This window comes from Prunus mume, linkage group LG2 (assembly GCF_029339155.1).
Source record: "Prunus mume cultivar Tortuosa linkage group LG2, ASM2933915v1, whole genome shotgun sequence".
NCBI classification, from domain to species: domain Eukaryota; kingdom Viridiplantae; phylum Streptophyta; class Magnoliopsida; order Rosales; family Rosaceae; genus Prunus; species Prunus mume.
Window position 1 is genome coordinate 20,535,710 of NC_142699.1, and position 12,275 is coordinate 20,547,984.

The window sequence follows — 12,275 nt, forward strand, 5'->3', positions numbered from 1 at the left end:
TATTCCTTTCTTCCATCTAGCCTCCAATGTCGTCTAGGTTCATTACTTAAAGATCGATTTCCTCCTCTGATTTTCTTCCTATTGAACAAGGACAAGGAATAAGGAACAAGCAATGCAACATAAACACAACCAAATGCAAAGAGGGCCAGACACTATATATATAGCAGAGGTAGTTGCAACTCATAACCAACAAGCCAAAACAAAGCTTTGAAAGTAGTAGAAAGAAAGAAGTAGGAACTTTGTCAGGTGTCACCTAGAGTTCCCTTGACCACTTCATTGGGAAATAGTCTTCTTGTAACTATACATCCTACTGAAGTGTTTGGGGGAACTCCAAGTGGCATTTGATTTTACAGAGAATAATGAAGGGGCTTATCCGTCACAATGTACTTATTGTAGCAGCTCTAATAAAGGACGAGTGTTGTCAGGTTTCACCGAGAGTTCCCTTACTCACTTCACTGGGAAATAATTCTTTCTAATCAATTATATATCCTACTGAAGTGTTTGGGGGAACTCCCGGTGGCATTTGATTTTACAAAGAACGAAAGGGCTTATTATAGAAGCTGTGATGAAGAAAGAGGAAATATTGTCAGGTGTTACCGAGAGTTCCCTTGACCACTTCATTGGGAAATAATTCGTTCTTATCAATTATATATCCCACTGAAGTGTTTGGGGGAACTCTCGGTGGCATTTGATTTTACAAAGAAAAACAAAACGCTTGCAAGCCTTCCGCATTTCCACCACTACTACACTTTACACTTTGCGCGACGAAGGGACTTTCGTCGCGCAAACTAACATTTCGTCGCACATAATTATGCGCGATGAATATTCGTCGCGCGTATTCCGTCGCGCAAAGATCGTGAAGAAAGACTTTGCACGACCAAATAATTGACTTCGTCGCGCAAAACGGTGCGACGTAGCACCTTCGTGGCGAAAAGTTGTAGGACGAAACGACGGCGACGCACGAATTTTGCCCGACGAAGGCTTTTCGTCCCACAGCGTGACAGACGGAAAACTTGTCGCGCAATATTAGTATCACACTATTTTGTGCGACGAAAGTACTTTGTCACGCTAAATTAGCGCAACGAAGGTTCTTCGTCGTGCAAACTGGGCGACGAAAGTATTGCGCGACAAAAAGAATCTGTCGCGCATACATATCTTGTGCGATGAAAACATTCATCGCGCAAGAATAAATTGAAGTGTATAAATTATTATTTTCACGGTTTTTTTTTTTTTTTACAAATTTATAAATAAACCCAATCCTAGACATGTATTTATAAAATAAAAAAAAACCCAAACACTATTTAACATAGAAACATACCCAAAATCAACCCCAAAGTCAACTTTTTGGGTGTGTTTATAAATGAGTTTTGAGTGTGTGTAATGATGGGTTTTGGGTCTGTTTATATGTTTAAATAGTGTTTGAGTTTTTTTTTATAATTTCAACCCCCATTTTGGGTGTTTTAGTGAAACTTCTTTTTTTTTTTCACGTGAGTTTGTGCGACGAGAAACATTTCGTCGCGCAAAATTTATACAGATTATTTAAATTTAATATTACATTTTTTTTTATTTTGCAAAAAAATAAACTTGGTTTTTTTTTTTTTTGGTAATAAAATGAAATTGCAATCCAAAAATGAATTGTAAAGAATACATTTATTATATAAAATAAAAGAAATGTAGATTACAAGAGAAATATTTAAAAAATAATTATGAAAATTATAAACTAATCAAATAATGTTTCAAAATCTACATGGTCGTCTGGCATATGCGGCTCGGGATCCGGGTCTACAGGGCCGTGGTCTGGGATGCTAAGGGTGGACAGCCTCGGATGTCGATGCACCAAAATTCGGGATTGGAATACCTTATCACGCGAGGGATCAGAATCATCGACATCCGACCCTCAAGCTCGGCAACTCATGATGTCAAAACACCACCGATCGCTTGCTCGCGATGATGACCGGGGTCGAGGTTCCTCTCGGGCATTCTCCATCCCTCTACAATATGTTCTCGGCCTCCTCCCGAGAGTCTGATCCAACGTCTTCCTCTAGATCTGAAATTCAGCATCCTGTGGAGGATCCATACTCGATCGAGTCTCGGGAGGAAGTTGGGAGGCGACTCCTGAAGAACCAACTGCTTCTCTCTACCATCGTCGTCTGTTTAACATAACATAAAATATAAATTAAAACATGTATATAAATTGAATGCGTAACATAAAAATTAAAAATAATAATACTTACATGAATGGACTCGGCCAACTCATTCCCAGGTCGAACATAAACGCTCACCAAAGACGTCGATCTCTGGGAATTTTGACCCCCTAAATTGAATAAGAGAAGAAAAATATTAGTATGAACAAAATAAATTAATAATAATGACATATTAAAAATTAAATAGAAATGATATTATTATTACCCGCCGCCGTGCATCAATCCTATATGAGAAGGGTCTGGAGCCGAAATGGTGGAGAAGAGTCTTCTTCTTCCTATTGCCCTTATTCACTTGGGTTTTATTCTGTTATACAAAAAATAAAACATATTAGTTTAAATATAAAAAATTAAATAATAATGAAATATAAAAAATGAAATAAACATTAATAAAAAATATGAAATAATTACACAAATACCACATAATCGGGCGCCTGAAAATGAGTGCAGAGCCATGCCCAACTATCCTCCCGCCCCTCAAGCTCCTTCGGGCAACCCTCCCGAAGAGCGACTTCCGGATCATCAAACGCCTGAAAATGGTGGTGCAAGTCGTTCTTCCATCTGCTTGTACCTCTCACCAAGAGTCTGTTGACGTACGCCAACGACTCCTCGTTGAGGTCCTCTAACTTATAGTTCGTCTGCAATAAATTACTTACATACATTAAGTAATAGAAATATATAAAATTTGAAAGAAAAATAATTACAAGGTAAGATACATACCGACAACTGGCCGCGAACCTCCATCTTGATCTCGTCAGGCATGACCTTCCAAGACTTCCAGCATCGGGCAATGGGTCCGAACGACGTGGCTAATGTCGTGGGCCAAAGAGCTATGCAACTCACTGCTGGTGCAGCCCGATGGCGCTAGTCGTATCCGATGCTAATACGATCGCTGGTCACCCGGTGACCTTCGCTGCTTCACCGCCGACACGGCCTCGGGTGTTCTTCTTGGTCAGAATGAGATATGACAATAATGTTCAATAAATAACAAATGTAACTATAAAATTCAGAATATAAAAATTAAAAAGAACTACAGATTGAAGGATATCTATACGACAGTGACCCCGAGGCAACAGATGCCGGTCGATGTCGTGTCGGTGGTGATTGCGGGCGGTGCCGCGCCTAGCGCTAACAGTCGCGCCATCGATGAAGCCGATGACGCAGCGCCGGGACACCCGGCGGTTGGTCCATTAGTGCCGAGCAGCAGATGCCGACCAAGTCGGGAACTCCGAACTCGTTGTAGTCGTCACCGACCTACGACGTTTAATCAGATCTGACATCTGCACAATTTCCAAAGGGTACACACACACACATTAATAGAATTTAGAATATATAAGTTATAAAATTTCATTAACAATTTTAAATAATTAATTACAAGAATAACCTAGGGTTTGCGATTTCGGAGTATCCGGGACTCCGATCTACAATCCGTCGAATCCTGCACGATCCTAGACATACAAGGTACAACATACGTGAGTTTGAGTTCGATGCAACGTCCGAACATATCAAACCTGGAAATCGTACAATAGGCGAAATCCGTTCGAGACTGAAATGGTAACCAAATCAAAATCCGACCACACCTACGTGCTCGTGACAAAAAGGGGATTGCTCTGGGACCCAATGCCCCACCGTCATAGTCCCCACGCCACCACACGCGCAGCGCGTGGGTGCCCAAAGCGATAACAATCGCAGGAAATTTCTAAAAACTAAGGGCCAAGATTCCTACCCTAGATTCAAAACATCATTTAGAGGCACTTTTGTTCTCGGACCTACCCCAAAAAATGGCCGGAAGTGGCCGGAATTTAAATTCAAAAACCTGCCAAAACCTAGGTTTAAATTCGAGAGACCTATTCACACAATTATCCAAATCCTAATCAACCATCAGCTAGAGCACAAGAAGTAGTCCAGAAACCATACCTCAGGCGTCGGAATTGGTGGTGGAGGAGAGAGAAAACAGTGGCATAGAATCGCCAAACAAAGCTTTTTCCGCGAAATCTTCGACGGTGACAGGGGAACCTCTAGGCTTCGGCGGTGGTGGCGGCCCGATCCTTTTTCAGCGAGCACGGGTGGGTGACGGCCGAGAGAAATGGTGTTTAGGCGAGAGAGGAAGTGAGGAAGAAAGGAGGTCGCGATTTTTCTGAAAATTTCTCGATCTTGCGCGACAAGAAACAATGCGTCGCACATACTCCATTTTAATGAACCTTGCGCGACAGAAATATTAAAAACCGTCGCGCAAGGTTGTTTTCCGCCCAAATTTTGAAGACCTTGAGCGATGAAAGAAATAGGCGTCGCGCATACTCCGTTTTAATGAACCTTGCGCGATTTAAAAATAAAAACCGTCGCAAGGTTGTTTTCCTCAACCATGTGTATCGTGGGGTTTAGGATTTGGGGTTTAGAGTGCGCGACGAACATAGTATTCGTCGCGCAAGTCTTTGTTCTGTGCAAACCTTTCGCAAAAAGTTATGCTAAGTGTTCCCTATTTGTAAAGGGCTGAATGAGATTGCGCGACGAATATACCACGTTTCGTCGCGCAAGTCTTTGTTCTGTGCAAACCTCTCGCAAAAATTTATGCTAAGTGTTCCCTATTTGTAAAAGGGCTGAATGAGATTGCGCGACGAATATACCACTGTTTCGTCGCGAAGTTCTGTGAATTTTGCTCGACGAATGAGTTTTTGTTTCGTCGCGCAAGATTGTAATTCCGCCAGAAATTCTGAAAATTCCAAAAATTTAATTATAATTACATTATTTTTTGTTTATAGGTGTTATATATGTTTTATGTCAGCATTCTCTACATTATCTTTTGTTTATAGGTGTTATATATGTTATATATGTTTTAATTTAATTATAATTACATTATATTCATATGCTAAACATAGGAGTATATTAATTTAAGACTATTGGCAAAAAATATATATTCTTCTTTGGGTGAAAGGTGTAAGTTAGATTAAAATGTTAACATCAATTATGATAAAATAAATTTAACATAATTTATTTATATGGATATATATATATATATATACATGGTTCTACAATAAATTTATAACAATAGTGTTTAATATTATAATATCCTTCAAACAAAACCAAAAATGAAAAAATCATCTACATGTGGTATTCATTCAATTTGAAGATTTTAAACACAAAAAAGAGAAAACCGTAATTCTTATATTCATAAATGGCAATTGAAAATCAAATAGATATATTCAAATATAGGTATATTCAAATATAAGTATATATGTGTTATATTCAAATATGTTTTCAAATTTAGGTATATATATCTAAATTTTAATTTATATATTATATGTTGTAATTTAATTTGTGATTGCAAATTTTGTGTGCAACTTCATTTTAATTTGTGATTGTCATATTTACACTACCATAATTAAATTACAACAAATTTCATTTCCTATGTTTTACATGGGTAGTCGCTAATGAATTGCATTATTCATTATCTGAACTATAGTAACTTTTGTTATCCTCGCTATCATCAGTTTCAGTCTCCCAATCCTCCTCCTCATCACTTTCGTTGTTCAGGCCCACTGGAACTTCGTAGCACGGAAGATCACCGAGGTCAATTGTAATTGACTGAATCGGTATTTCGATTGAAGACACTCCTTGAAGCTGAAACGGTTCTTGTATAACATCTGTATCTCGAAGTGTTTTTGCATCGCCATGGAAGATTCCAACCGTTGGTCGTGACGTTGTCGACGCCGTTGTCGCTTGGGTCTAGTTCTAGTATAGCATACACGTTCCTCTGATCCATCTGCTGAGCAACCTTCCAACCGCTTCCAGCTTTAGGGTCATCTAGATATACAATCTGTCTTGCCGTGTTTGCCAAAATGTAAGGGTCGTCATCATACCAAGTTCTGTTAATGTTCACTGATAGTAAGCCATGGTCTATTTTAACACTTCCCTGCCTATTTGGGTTTGTATCAAACCATCGACACTTAAACATGATTACTTGGTATCGGTCTTTGTAAAACAATTGCACGACAGTTGTGAGTTTGCCATAGAAATCAATGTCAGTACTTTCGCCACCACCTGGGACATGGACACCGCTGTTTTGCGTACACAACTTGTCATCTTGTGCAGTCCCCAAAAACTTTACGCCATTAACATGGCAACCCGAGAATAATTCAATGCGAATCAGGCCGAACGCCAAGTTATATAACTCTTCACTGTAAGAGGGTGAATTCGATGATTTCAACTTATTCACCTAATATTATACAAATGAATTCACATGTTAGTTTGATAACATTAAATAATACGCAATATATATATATATAACAAATACAAAACACTTATAACTTACATATTCCAAAAACCATTTTAGAAACAAATCACGGTATTTCTTGGCATACAAATGTGATGGATGTTCTCGCTTCATCATCTCTTCATGCTCATCTAAGTATGACATTATCTCATCACAATTGTTAAGTACAAACCAATGAGCTACCTCCATGTCATTTCTGGAAAACGACTTTCCTCGTACCGGATCTCCAAAGGGTCGTGCACTTTGGGCGAAAACAGAAAGTTTCTCATTTCTCAGACCTCACATTATTATACTGAGGACGATTGAAAGCCGTGTCCACATCTTTTAAATACATTCCACAGAAAGTAAGCGACTCATATTGAACCCAAGCCTCTATAATTGATCCTTCGGGTTTCGCCTATTGCGTTTTTTTTCAACTCTCCGAGAAGCCTGACAAAATAAAAACAAATGATACAAATTAGCGACCGTGAGATAAGGATGCAGAAACAAATTATGAGGATTATATACCTTTCTATTGGATACATCCAGCGATAGTTTACAAGACCAGCGAGCAATGCCTCTTCTGACAAATGAACCATCACGTGTATCATACTTGTGAAGAAAGCTGGAGGGAATATCATCTCGAACTTGCATAGGACTTGGACAATGTCATGGCACAACTGATTAATGTATGTCTTTCGTAATGTTTTTGCCATCAGTTGGGAAAAAAATCTGGACAACAACATGATTGGTTTCACTACATCTTCTGGCAAAAGGTGTCGAATACCCACAGGAAGTAGGCGTTGCATAAACACATGGCAGTCATGGCTCTTCAGTCCAGTAAATTTACCTCCCAACATTCACGCAACGCGCGATATTAGAAGCATACCCATCGGGAAACTTTACCGACGATACAAATCAGTAGAAAATCTTTTTTGTCATTCGGTTTCATGGCAAAAAATGCCAGATCCCTTCTAGCTTTATCACCGTCCCTGTTCATCCATAAACCTCTTTGTATGCCCATTCTTTCCAAATCAAGACGAGCTTTGATCGTGTCTTTTGTCTTACCCTCGATATCTAGAATCGTGCCCAGCAATGTGTCAAAGACATTTTTCTCAACATGCGTAACGTCGAAATTGTGCCTCAATTTTAGTTTCGACCAATATGGGAGCTCAAAAAACATAGACTTGTGCGTCCAGTTCAAATGTGTAGAAGGTCTGGTCCGAGTAACCATTTTCCAGAAAGGAGAAAAATCCAAACAGTTTAGCTGTTCCAAGATCTCATCACCGGACCATTCTCTAGGTCTGAGGCGATGCTCTGTGTTCCCGTCAAACTCTTTATCCTTTTCCCGCCACTCGTGGTCTCATGACAACCATCTTCGATGACCAAGATAACAAACTTTTCTCGCGTGCCAACCAGAAGTTACATTTTCCTTGCATACAGGGCATGCCATATAACCCTTTGTGCTCCACCCAGAAACCATTGCATATGCGGGAAATTCATTTACAGTCCACATCACTGCTGCCCACAAAGTGAACATCTTCCCAGTGGCTTTATTGTACGTGCGCACACCGTTTGTCCATAAATCCTTGAGCTCATCAACCAACGGCCGTAAGTAAACATCGATTGACCTGCCAGGATCCTCAGTTATCAAAATAGTCATCATCATGTACTCTTTTTTCATGCATTTCCAAGGTAGCAAATTATATGGAAATACGAAAGTCGGCCAAGTACTGTGGTGTTGGTTTAGAACCCCGTACGGATTAAATCCGTCAGTGGATCTAACATTTCGAGGATCAGCAGAAAGTCGGGAACGTTCGATCGAACTCTTTCCATGCTTCCCCATCTGCAGGATGCCGCATCACATCTTCGTCTACCCGTTTCTCCTTATGTCATCTCATGTCTGTGGCAGTATGAGTCGACATATACAATCGTTGTAGCCTAGGTTTCAAGGGCAGATAACGTATGACTTTCTGTGGGATCTTAGTCGTCCTATTCTGAGATGTCATCTTGAACCTCGACTCTTTGCATATAGGGCATGTATCCAATGTTTCATACTCTTTGTAGAATAACATGCAATTGTCTTTGCAAGCATGAATTTTTCATAACCCAATCCAAGACCATTCAACACCTTTTGCTCTTGTTTATGGTCTTTGGGCAAACAATTGTCTGTCGGAAGCATTCTCTTGAAAACGCCCAAAAAGTAATCGAAACACAGGTTCAACATACGATACTTTATTTTTCCGTGCATTAGCTCCACAATGGCCGTAAGAACGGAAAAGCTCTCGCACCCTGGGTATAACTCTTGGTTGGCACTTTTTAACAGTTGTTTATATTGTTCGAACTCTGCACTGTCCGTTGGGGTAGGCACGTCATCTTCCCCTTCCTGATTAATGTTGGTCGATGCAAATGGAAAAGCATCATTTATAATATCCATGACTTGTTCATTAGGATCCAAAATAGGTTTAATATTGTCTACCCTTGTGGCATTTGAAGATGAAGCATTGTCTAATTGTTCCCCGTGAAGGTTCCAAATGCTATATGTCTCAATCATTCCATTCCTTACTAAATGAAAGCCAACATTTTCAATTGTCTCCCACAACGTGTTATTACACCTTCTACAAGGACAACGAATTCTAGTTGCACCCGGGTTGTGTCTACGTGCAAACTCAATAAAATCCTCGATTCCATCTAAGTATTCGTCTGCGCATCCATTCGGGTTCTGTATCCACCTTCTGCTCATGATTCCTGAAACCACAATCACAACATTGTATCACAACAACTTCATACGAAGTTATAATGTCACCTTATGCCTCCGGTAAGGGCCCTATCCCATTCGGGAATGCATAGTCCTGTCACGTAACCTACAGCTACATGAGATTAGATTTTGACGTGGATAAATTTGGTAGCATCTCGACATCGTTCTTGAGGTGGGCATAGGTATAAATACCTACGTACCACCGAAGAACGTACCGAGATGACATCGAAATCTCCACAATCGAAATCTAATCATGTAGCCGGAGATTATGTGACAACACTATGCATTACCAAACTGTCCAAATAATGGGACAATTCAAGAATTAATTGGACCGCAGTCATGCTTTACGCATCCATGCACGAAATCCAACTAATCTCGAACGGGAAACTAAGTGCTACTAAAAAATTATAATAAAAGTACGAAGTTAATTTCAATTAACTTCGTACATCACAACACTTTGTGCTCTGTCATGCACAATTTAACAACATAATATAAATATAATTCAACAACAAAATATATAAATATAACAAACTAAGTTCAACATAATGTAATGAATTTAATATAAAATGAATGAAATACCTTCTCAATCGTTCTCCACAATCGGAATTTACAAATGTCTATAATAAAAAATAATAATAATACCGTTAGTACGAATTCACATTAATACTTTTAAACAAATGACAAATAATACTTACCCAATGAGCGTATTGAATTCTCAGCAGAGGCAGCAGCACAGACAGAGGACAAATCGAAATGGCAGAAAAATGGAGCAATCTGCCTCTGCAATGGCAGATTGCAGATATGTAGAAGACGGATTTTGCGCGACGAATAACGTTTTCACGCAAGAAATCAGGTTTTTGCGGGACGGAAAAATGTGTCGTCGCGCAAACTCGCAAACGTGTCGCGCAAGCAAAACTTTCCGTCGCACAAGATAGTGCCGACATCAAACCTTGCGCGACGAATCAAACGTCCGTCGCGCAAGTATTTGGCGCCATTTTCTCTCCTTTGCGCGACGAAAGTAAAATCGTTGCGCAATGATGTCTTTTGCAACGATTGCCCTCGTTGCGCAAATATTTGGCGAAAAAAAATCAACCTTGTTTTCAGTTCCATACTTTGCGAGATGAAGACATTAATTTGTAGCGCAAAGGTTCTTAGCGCGACCAACTCTGTAGTCGCGCAAAGTTTTGGCGCCACAAAAAAAACCCCGCGCTTTTCTTCCCCACTTTGCGTGACGACTCATTTTTTTGTCGTGCGAACGATCTTTGCGTGATGAGATATTCATCGTGCAAGTTTCAGTTTTTGGGCGACGAATAAGTTGATCAAGATGGAATTACACGACAGTTTTGTGACAACAGCAGCAGAGCGCGCAATAAGGAGTGATTCTTAGCAATGTCATACGTACAATAACTGGTTCTTATATTTTCTTCAGTTTTGCTTTTCTTTTCAAAAACTCCATTAATCATTTGCTTTTTCTATTTTGTTTTGTTTGCCGCAAGATATCAACAACAGAACAAAACCAAATCAAGATAGACAGTTGCAGGCAGAGCAGTGCAAGAACGGACGAACTGTCAAAGTGAAGTTTGTGCCTTAAAACCAGGGAATGAGGACCATAGGACTTATTGGCCGCCTTTGTATTGCCCACTGGGCCATTAAATGTATGGCCTAGACCTTGGTTGGATCCAATTCCATAAAACCTTGAATGCTACAGAATAGTAGAAGCAAAAGTGGAAATGTCAGCCACTAGATTTACAGCAACAAAGCAAATTAAGGAAAACAAGTTATATTATGTTTAAGTTTTAATGTTTCATGTTGTCTACTAAATATTGTTGAGGCCCAAAAAAATCACAATTGGGTCCGAATATATTCTCGGCCCAAAATGATATATTATTGAGAAAAGACCCAATTTGGAGCACGCAAAGATTTACCGTGCACGAATCACATCGCGTGCTATGCCAAATAAATAATCTATCGTACTAGGAATCAAAATTAAGATTGTAAAATGCGTTAGTTCTACAAATCCATGCTAATTATCCCGTCAAGCATCATAATTGAAAGACGTGCCAAACAACATGTCATGCCAAACATTGTTATGTCACACCCAACCACGCTACGAGCCTAAGTGGGCCCAAGCCACTCAAATGCTCGGGAATTGCTTGAGGGGGTTTTGGTATGAATGGTAATAAGTTGTCATGAGGCCCATTGATGGGCCGAGAAATGGAGGTTCCGGGTCGCTTGGGAGCCTCAGAACCCAAGCCCATTTCTTAAGCCCAAACATATGGGTAAGCACAAAAAGGGAGAATAGCCTAACCAAAGTAACCCAACCAAAATAACCCAAGCAAAATGGCCCACTAAAATTAACCCATATAGCCCAATATTTGATGAGATTAGCCCACTTGTTTGGTAGGTTGAAAGCCCATACAAATTAGAAGTAAGAGGGCAGCAAAGACTCCAACATTTGACTGAAAGGCAAAGCCTTGGAAGGAGCTGGGAAGACCACGTAGGCTGCTAGGAGGGAAAGAACAAGCTTTCAAGCAAAACATCCAAGGAACCAAAAGATATTGGCACGCAAGGAGCCACCCTTCGAACTAGCAAGTATACTAAAGCTATTTCCTTTATCAAATCTGACTATGAAGGAGGAAAAGAAAGGGAGAAAATGAGATATCTGAAAATAGGAATTCATCACTAGGGATGCTGCGGGAAAAAGGGTCTTGAGCTCCCAAATCTCCTGATTTTGTGCGAAAGAGCAGAGTAGATTTCACCAAAATATGATGATTGAAGGGATGAGGGGAGAAAGGAAGGGAAAAATTTGGCAAAATGGGATGGAAGCCATTACGGTTTCTTGGAAAAAGATGGCTTCCATCGGCTATAAATAGGGCATCTTCTACCCAACAAAAATCATCCACAACCAGAGAGCAAGCTTCCTCTCTTACTTGCAAAATCCAGCCATTTCGTGCACTATTCACCCTTCTTCCCCATTTTCCCTCTTTTGGCAGATTGTTTTAACAATGACAGAGTCACTGTCACAAAGAAGCACCCAAGCCACCATTTCCTTTTGCCCCCTTCTCTC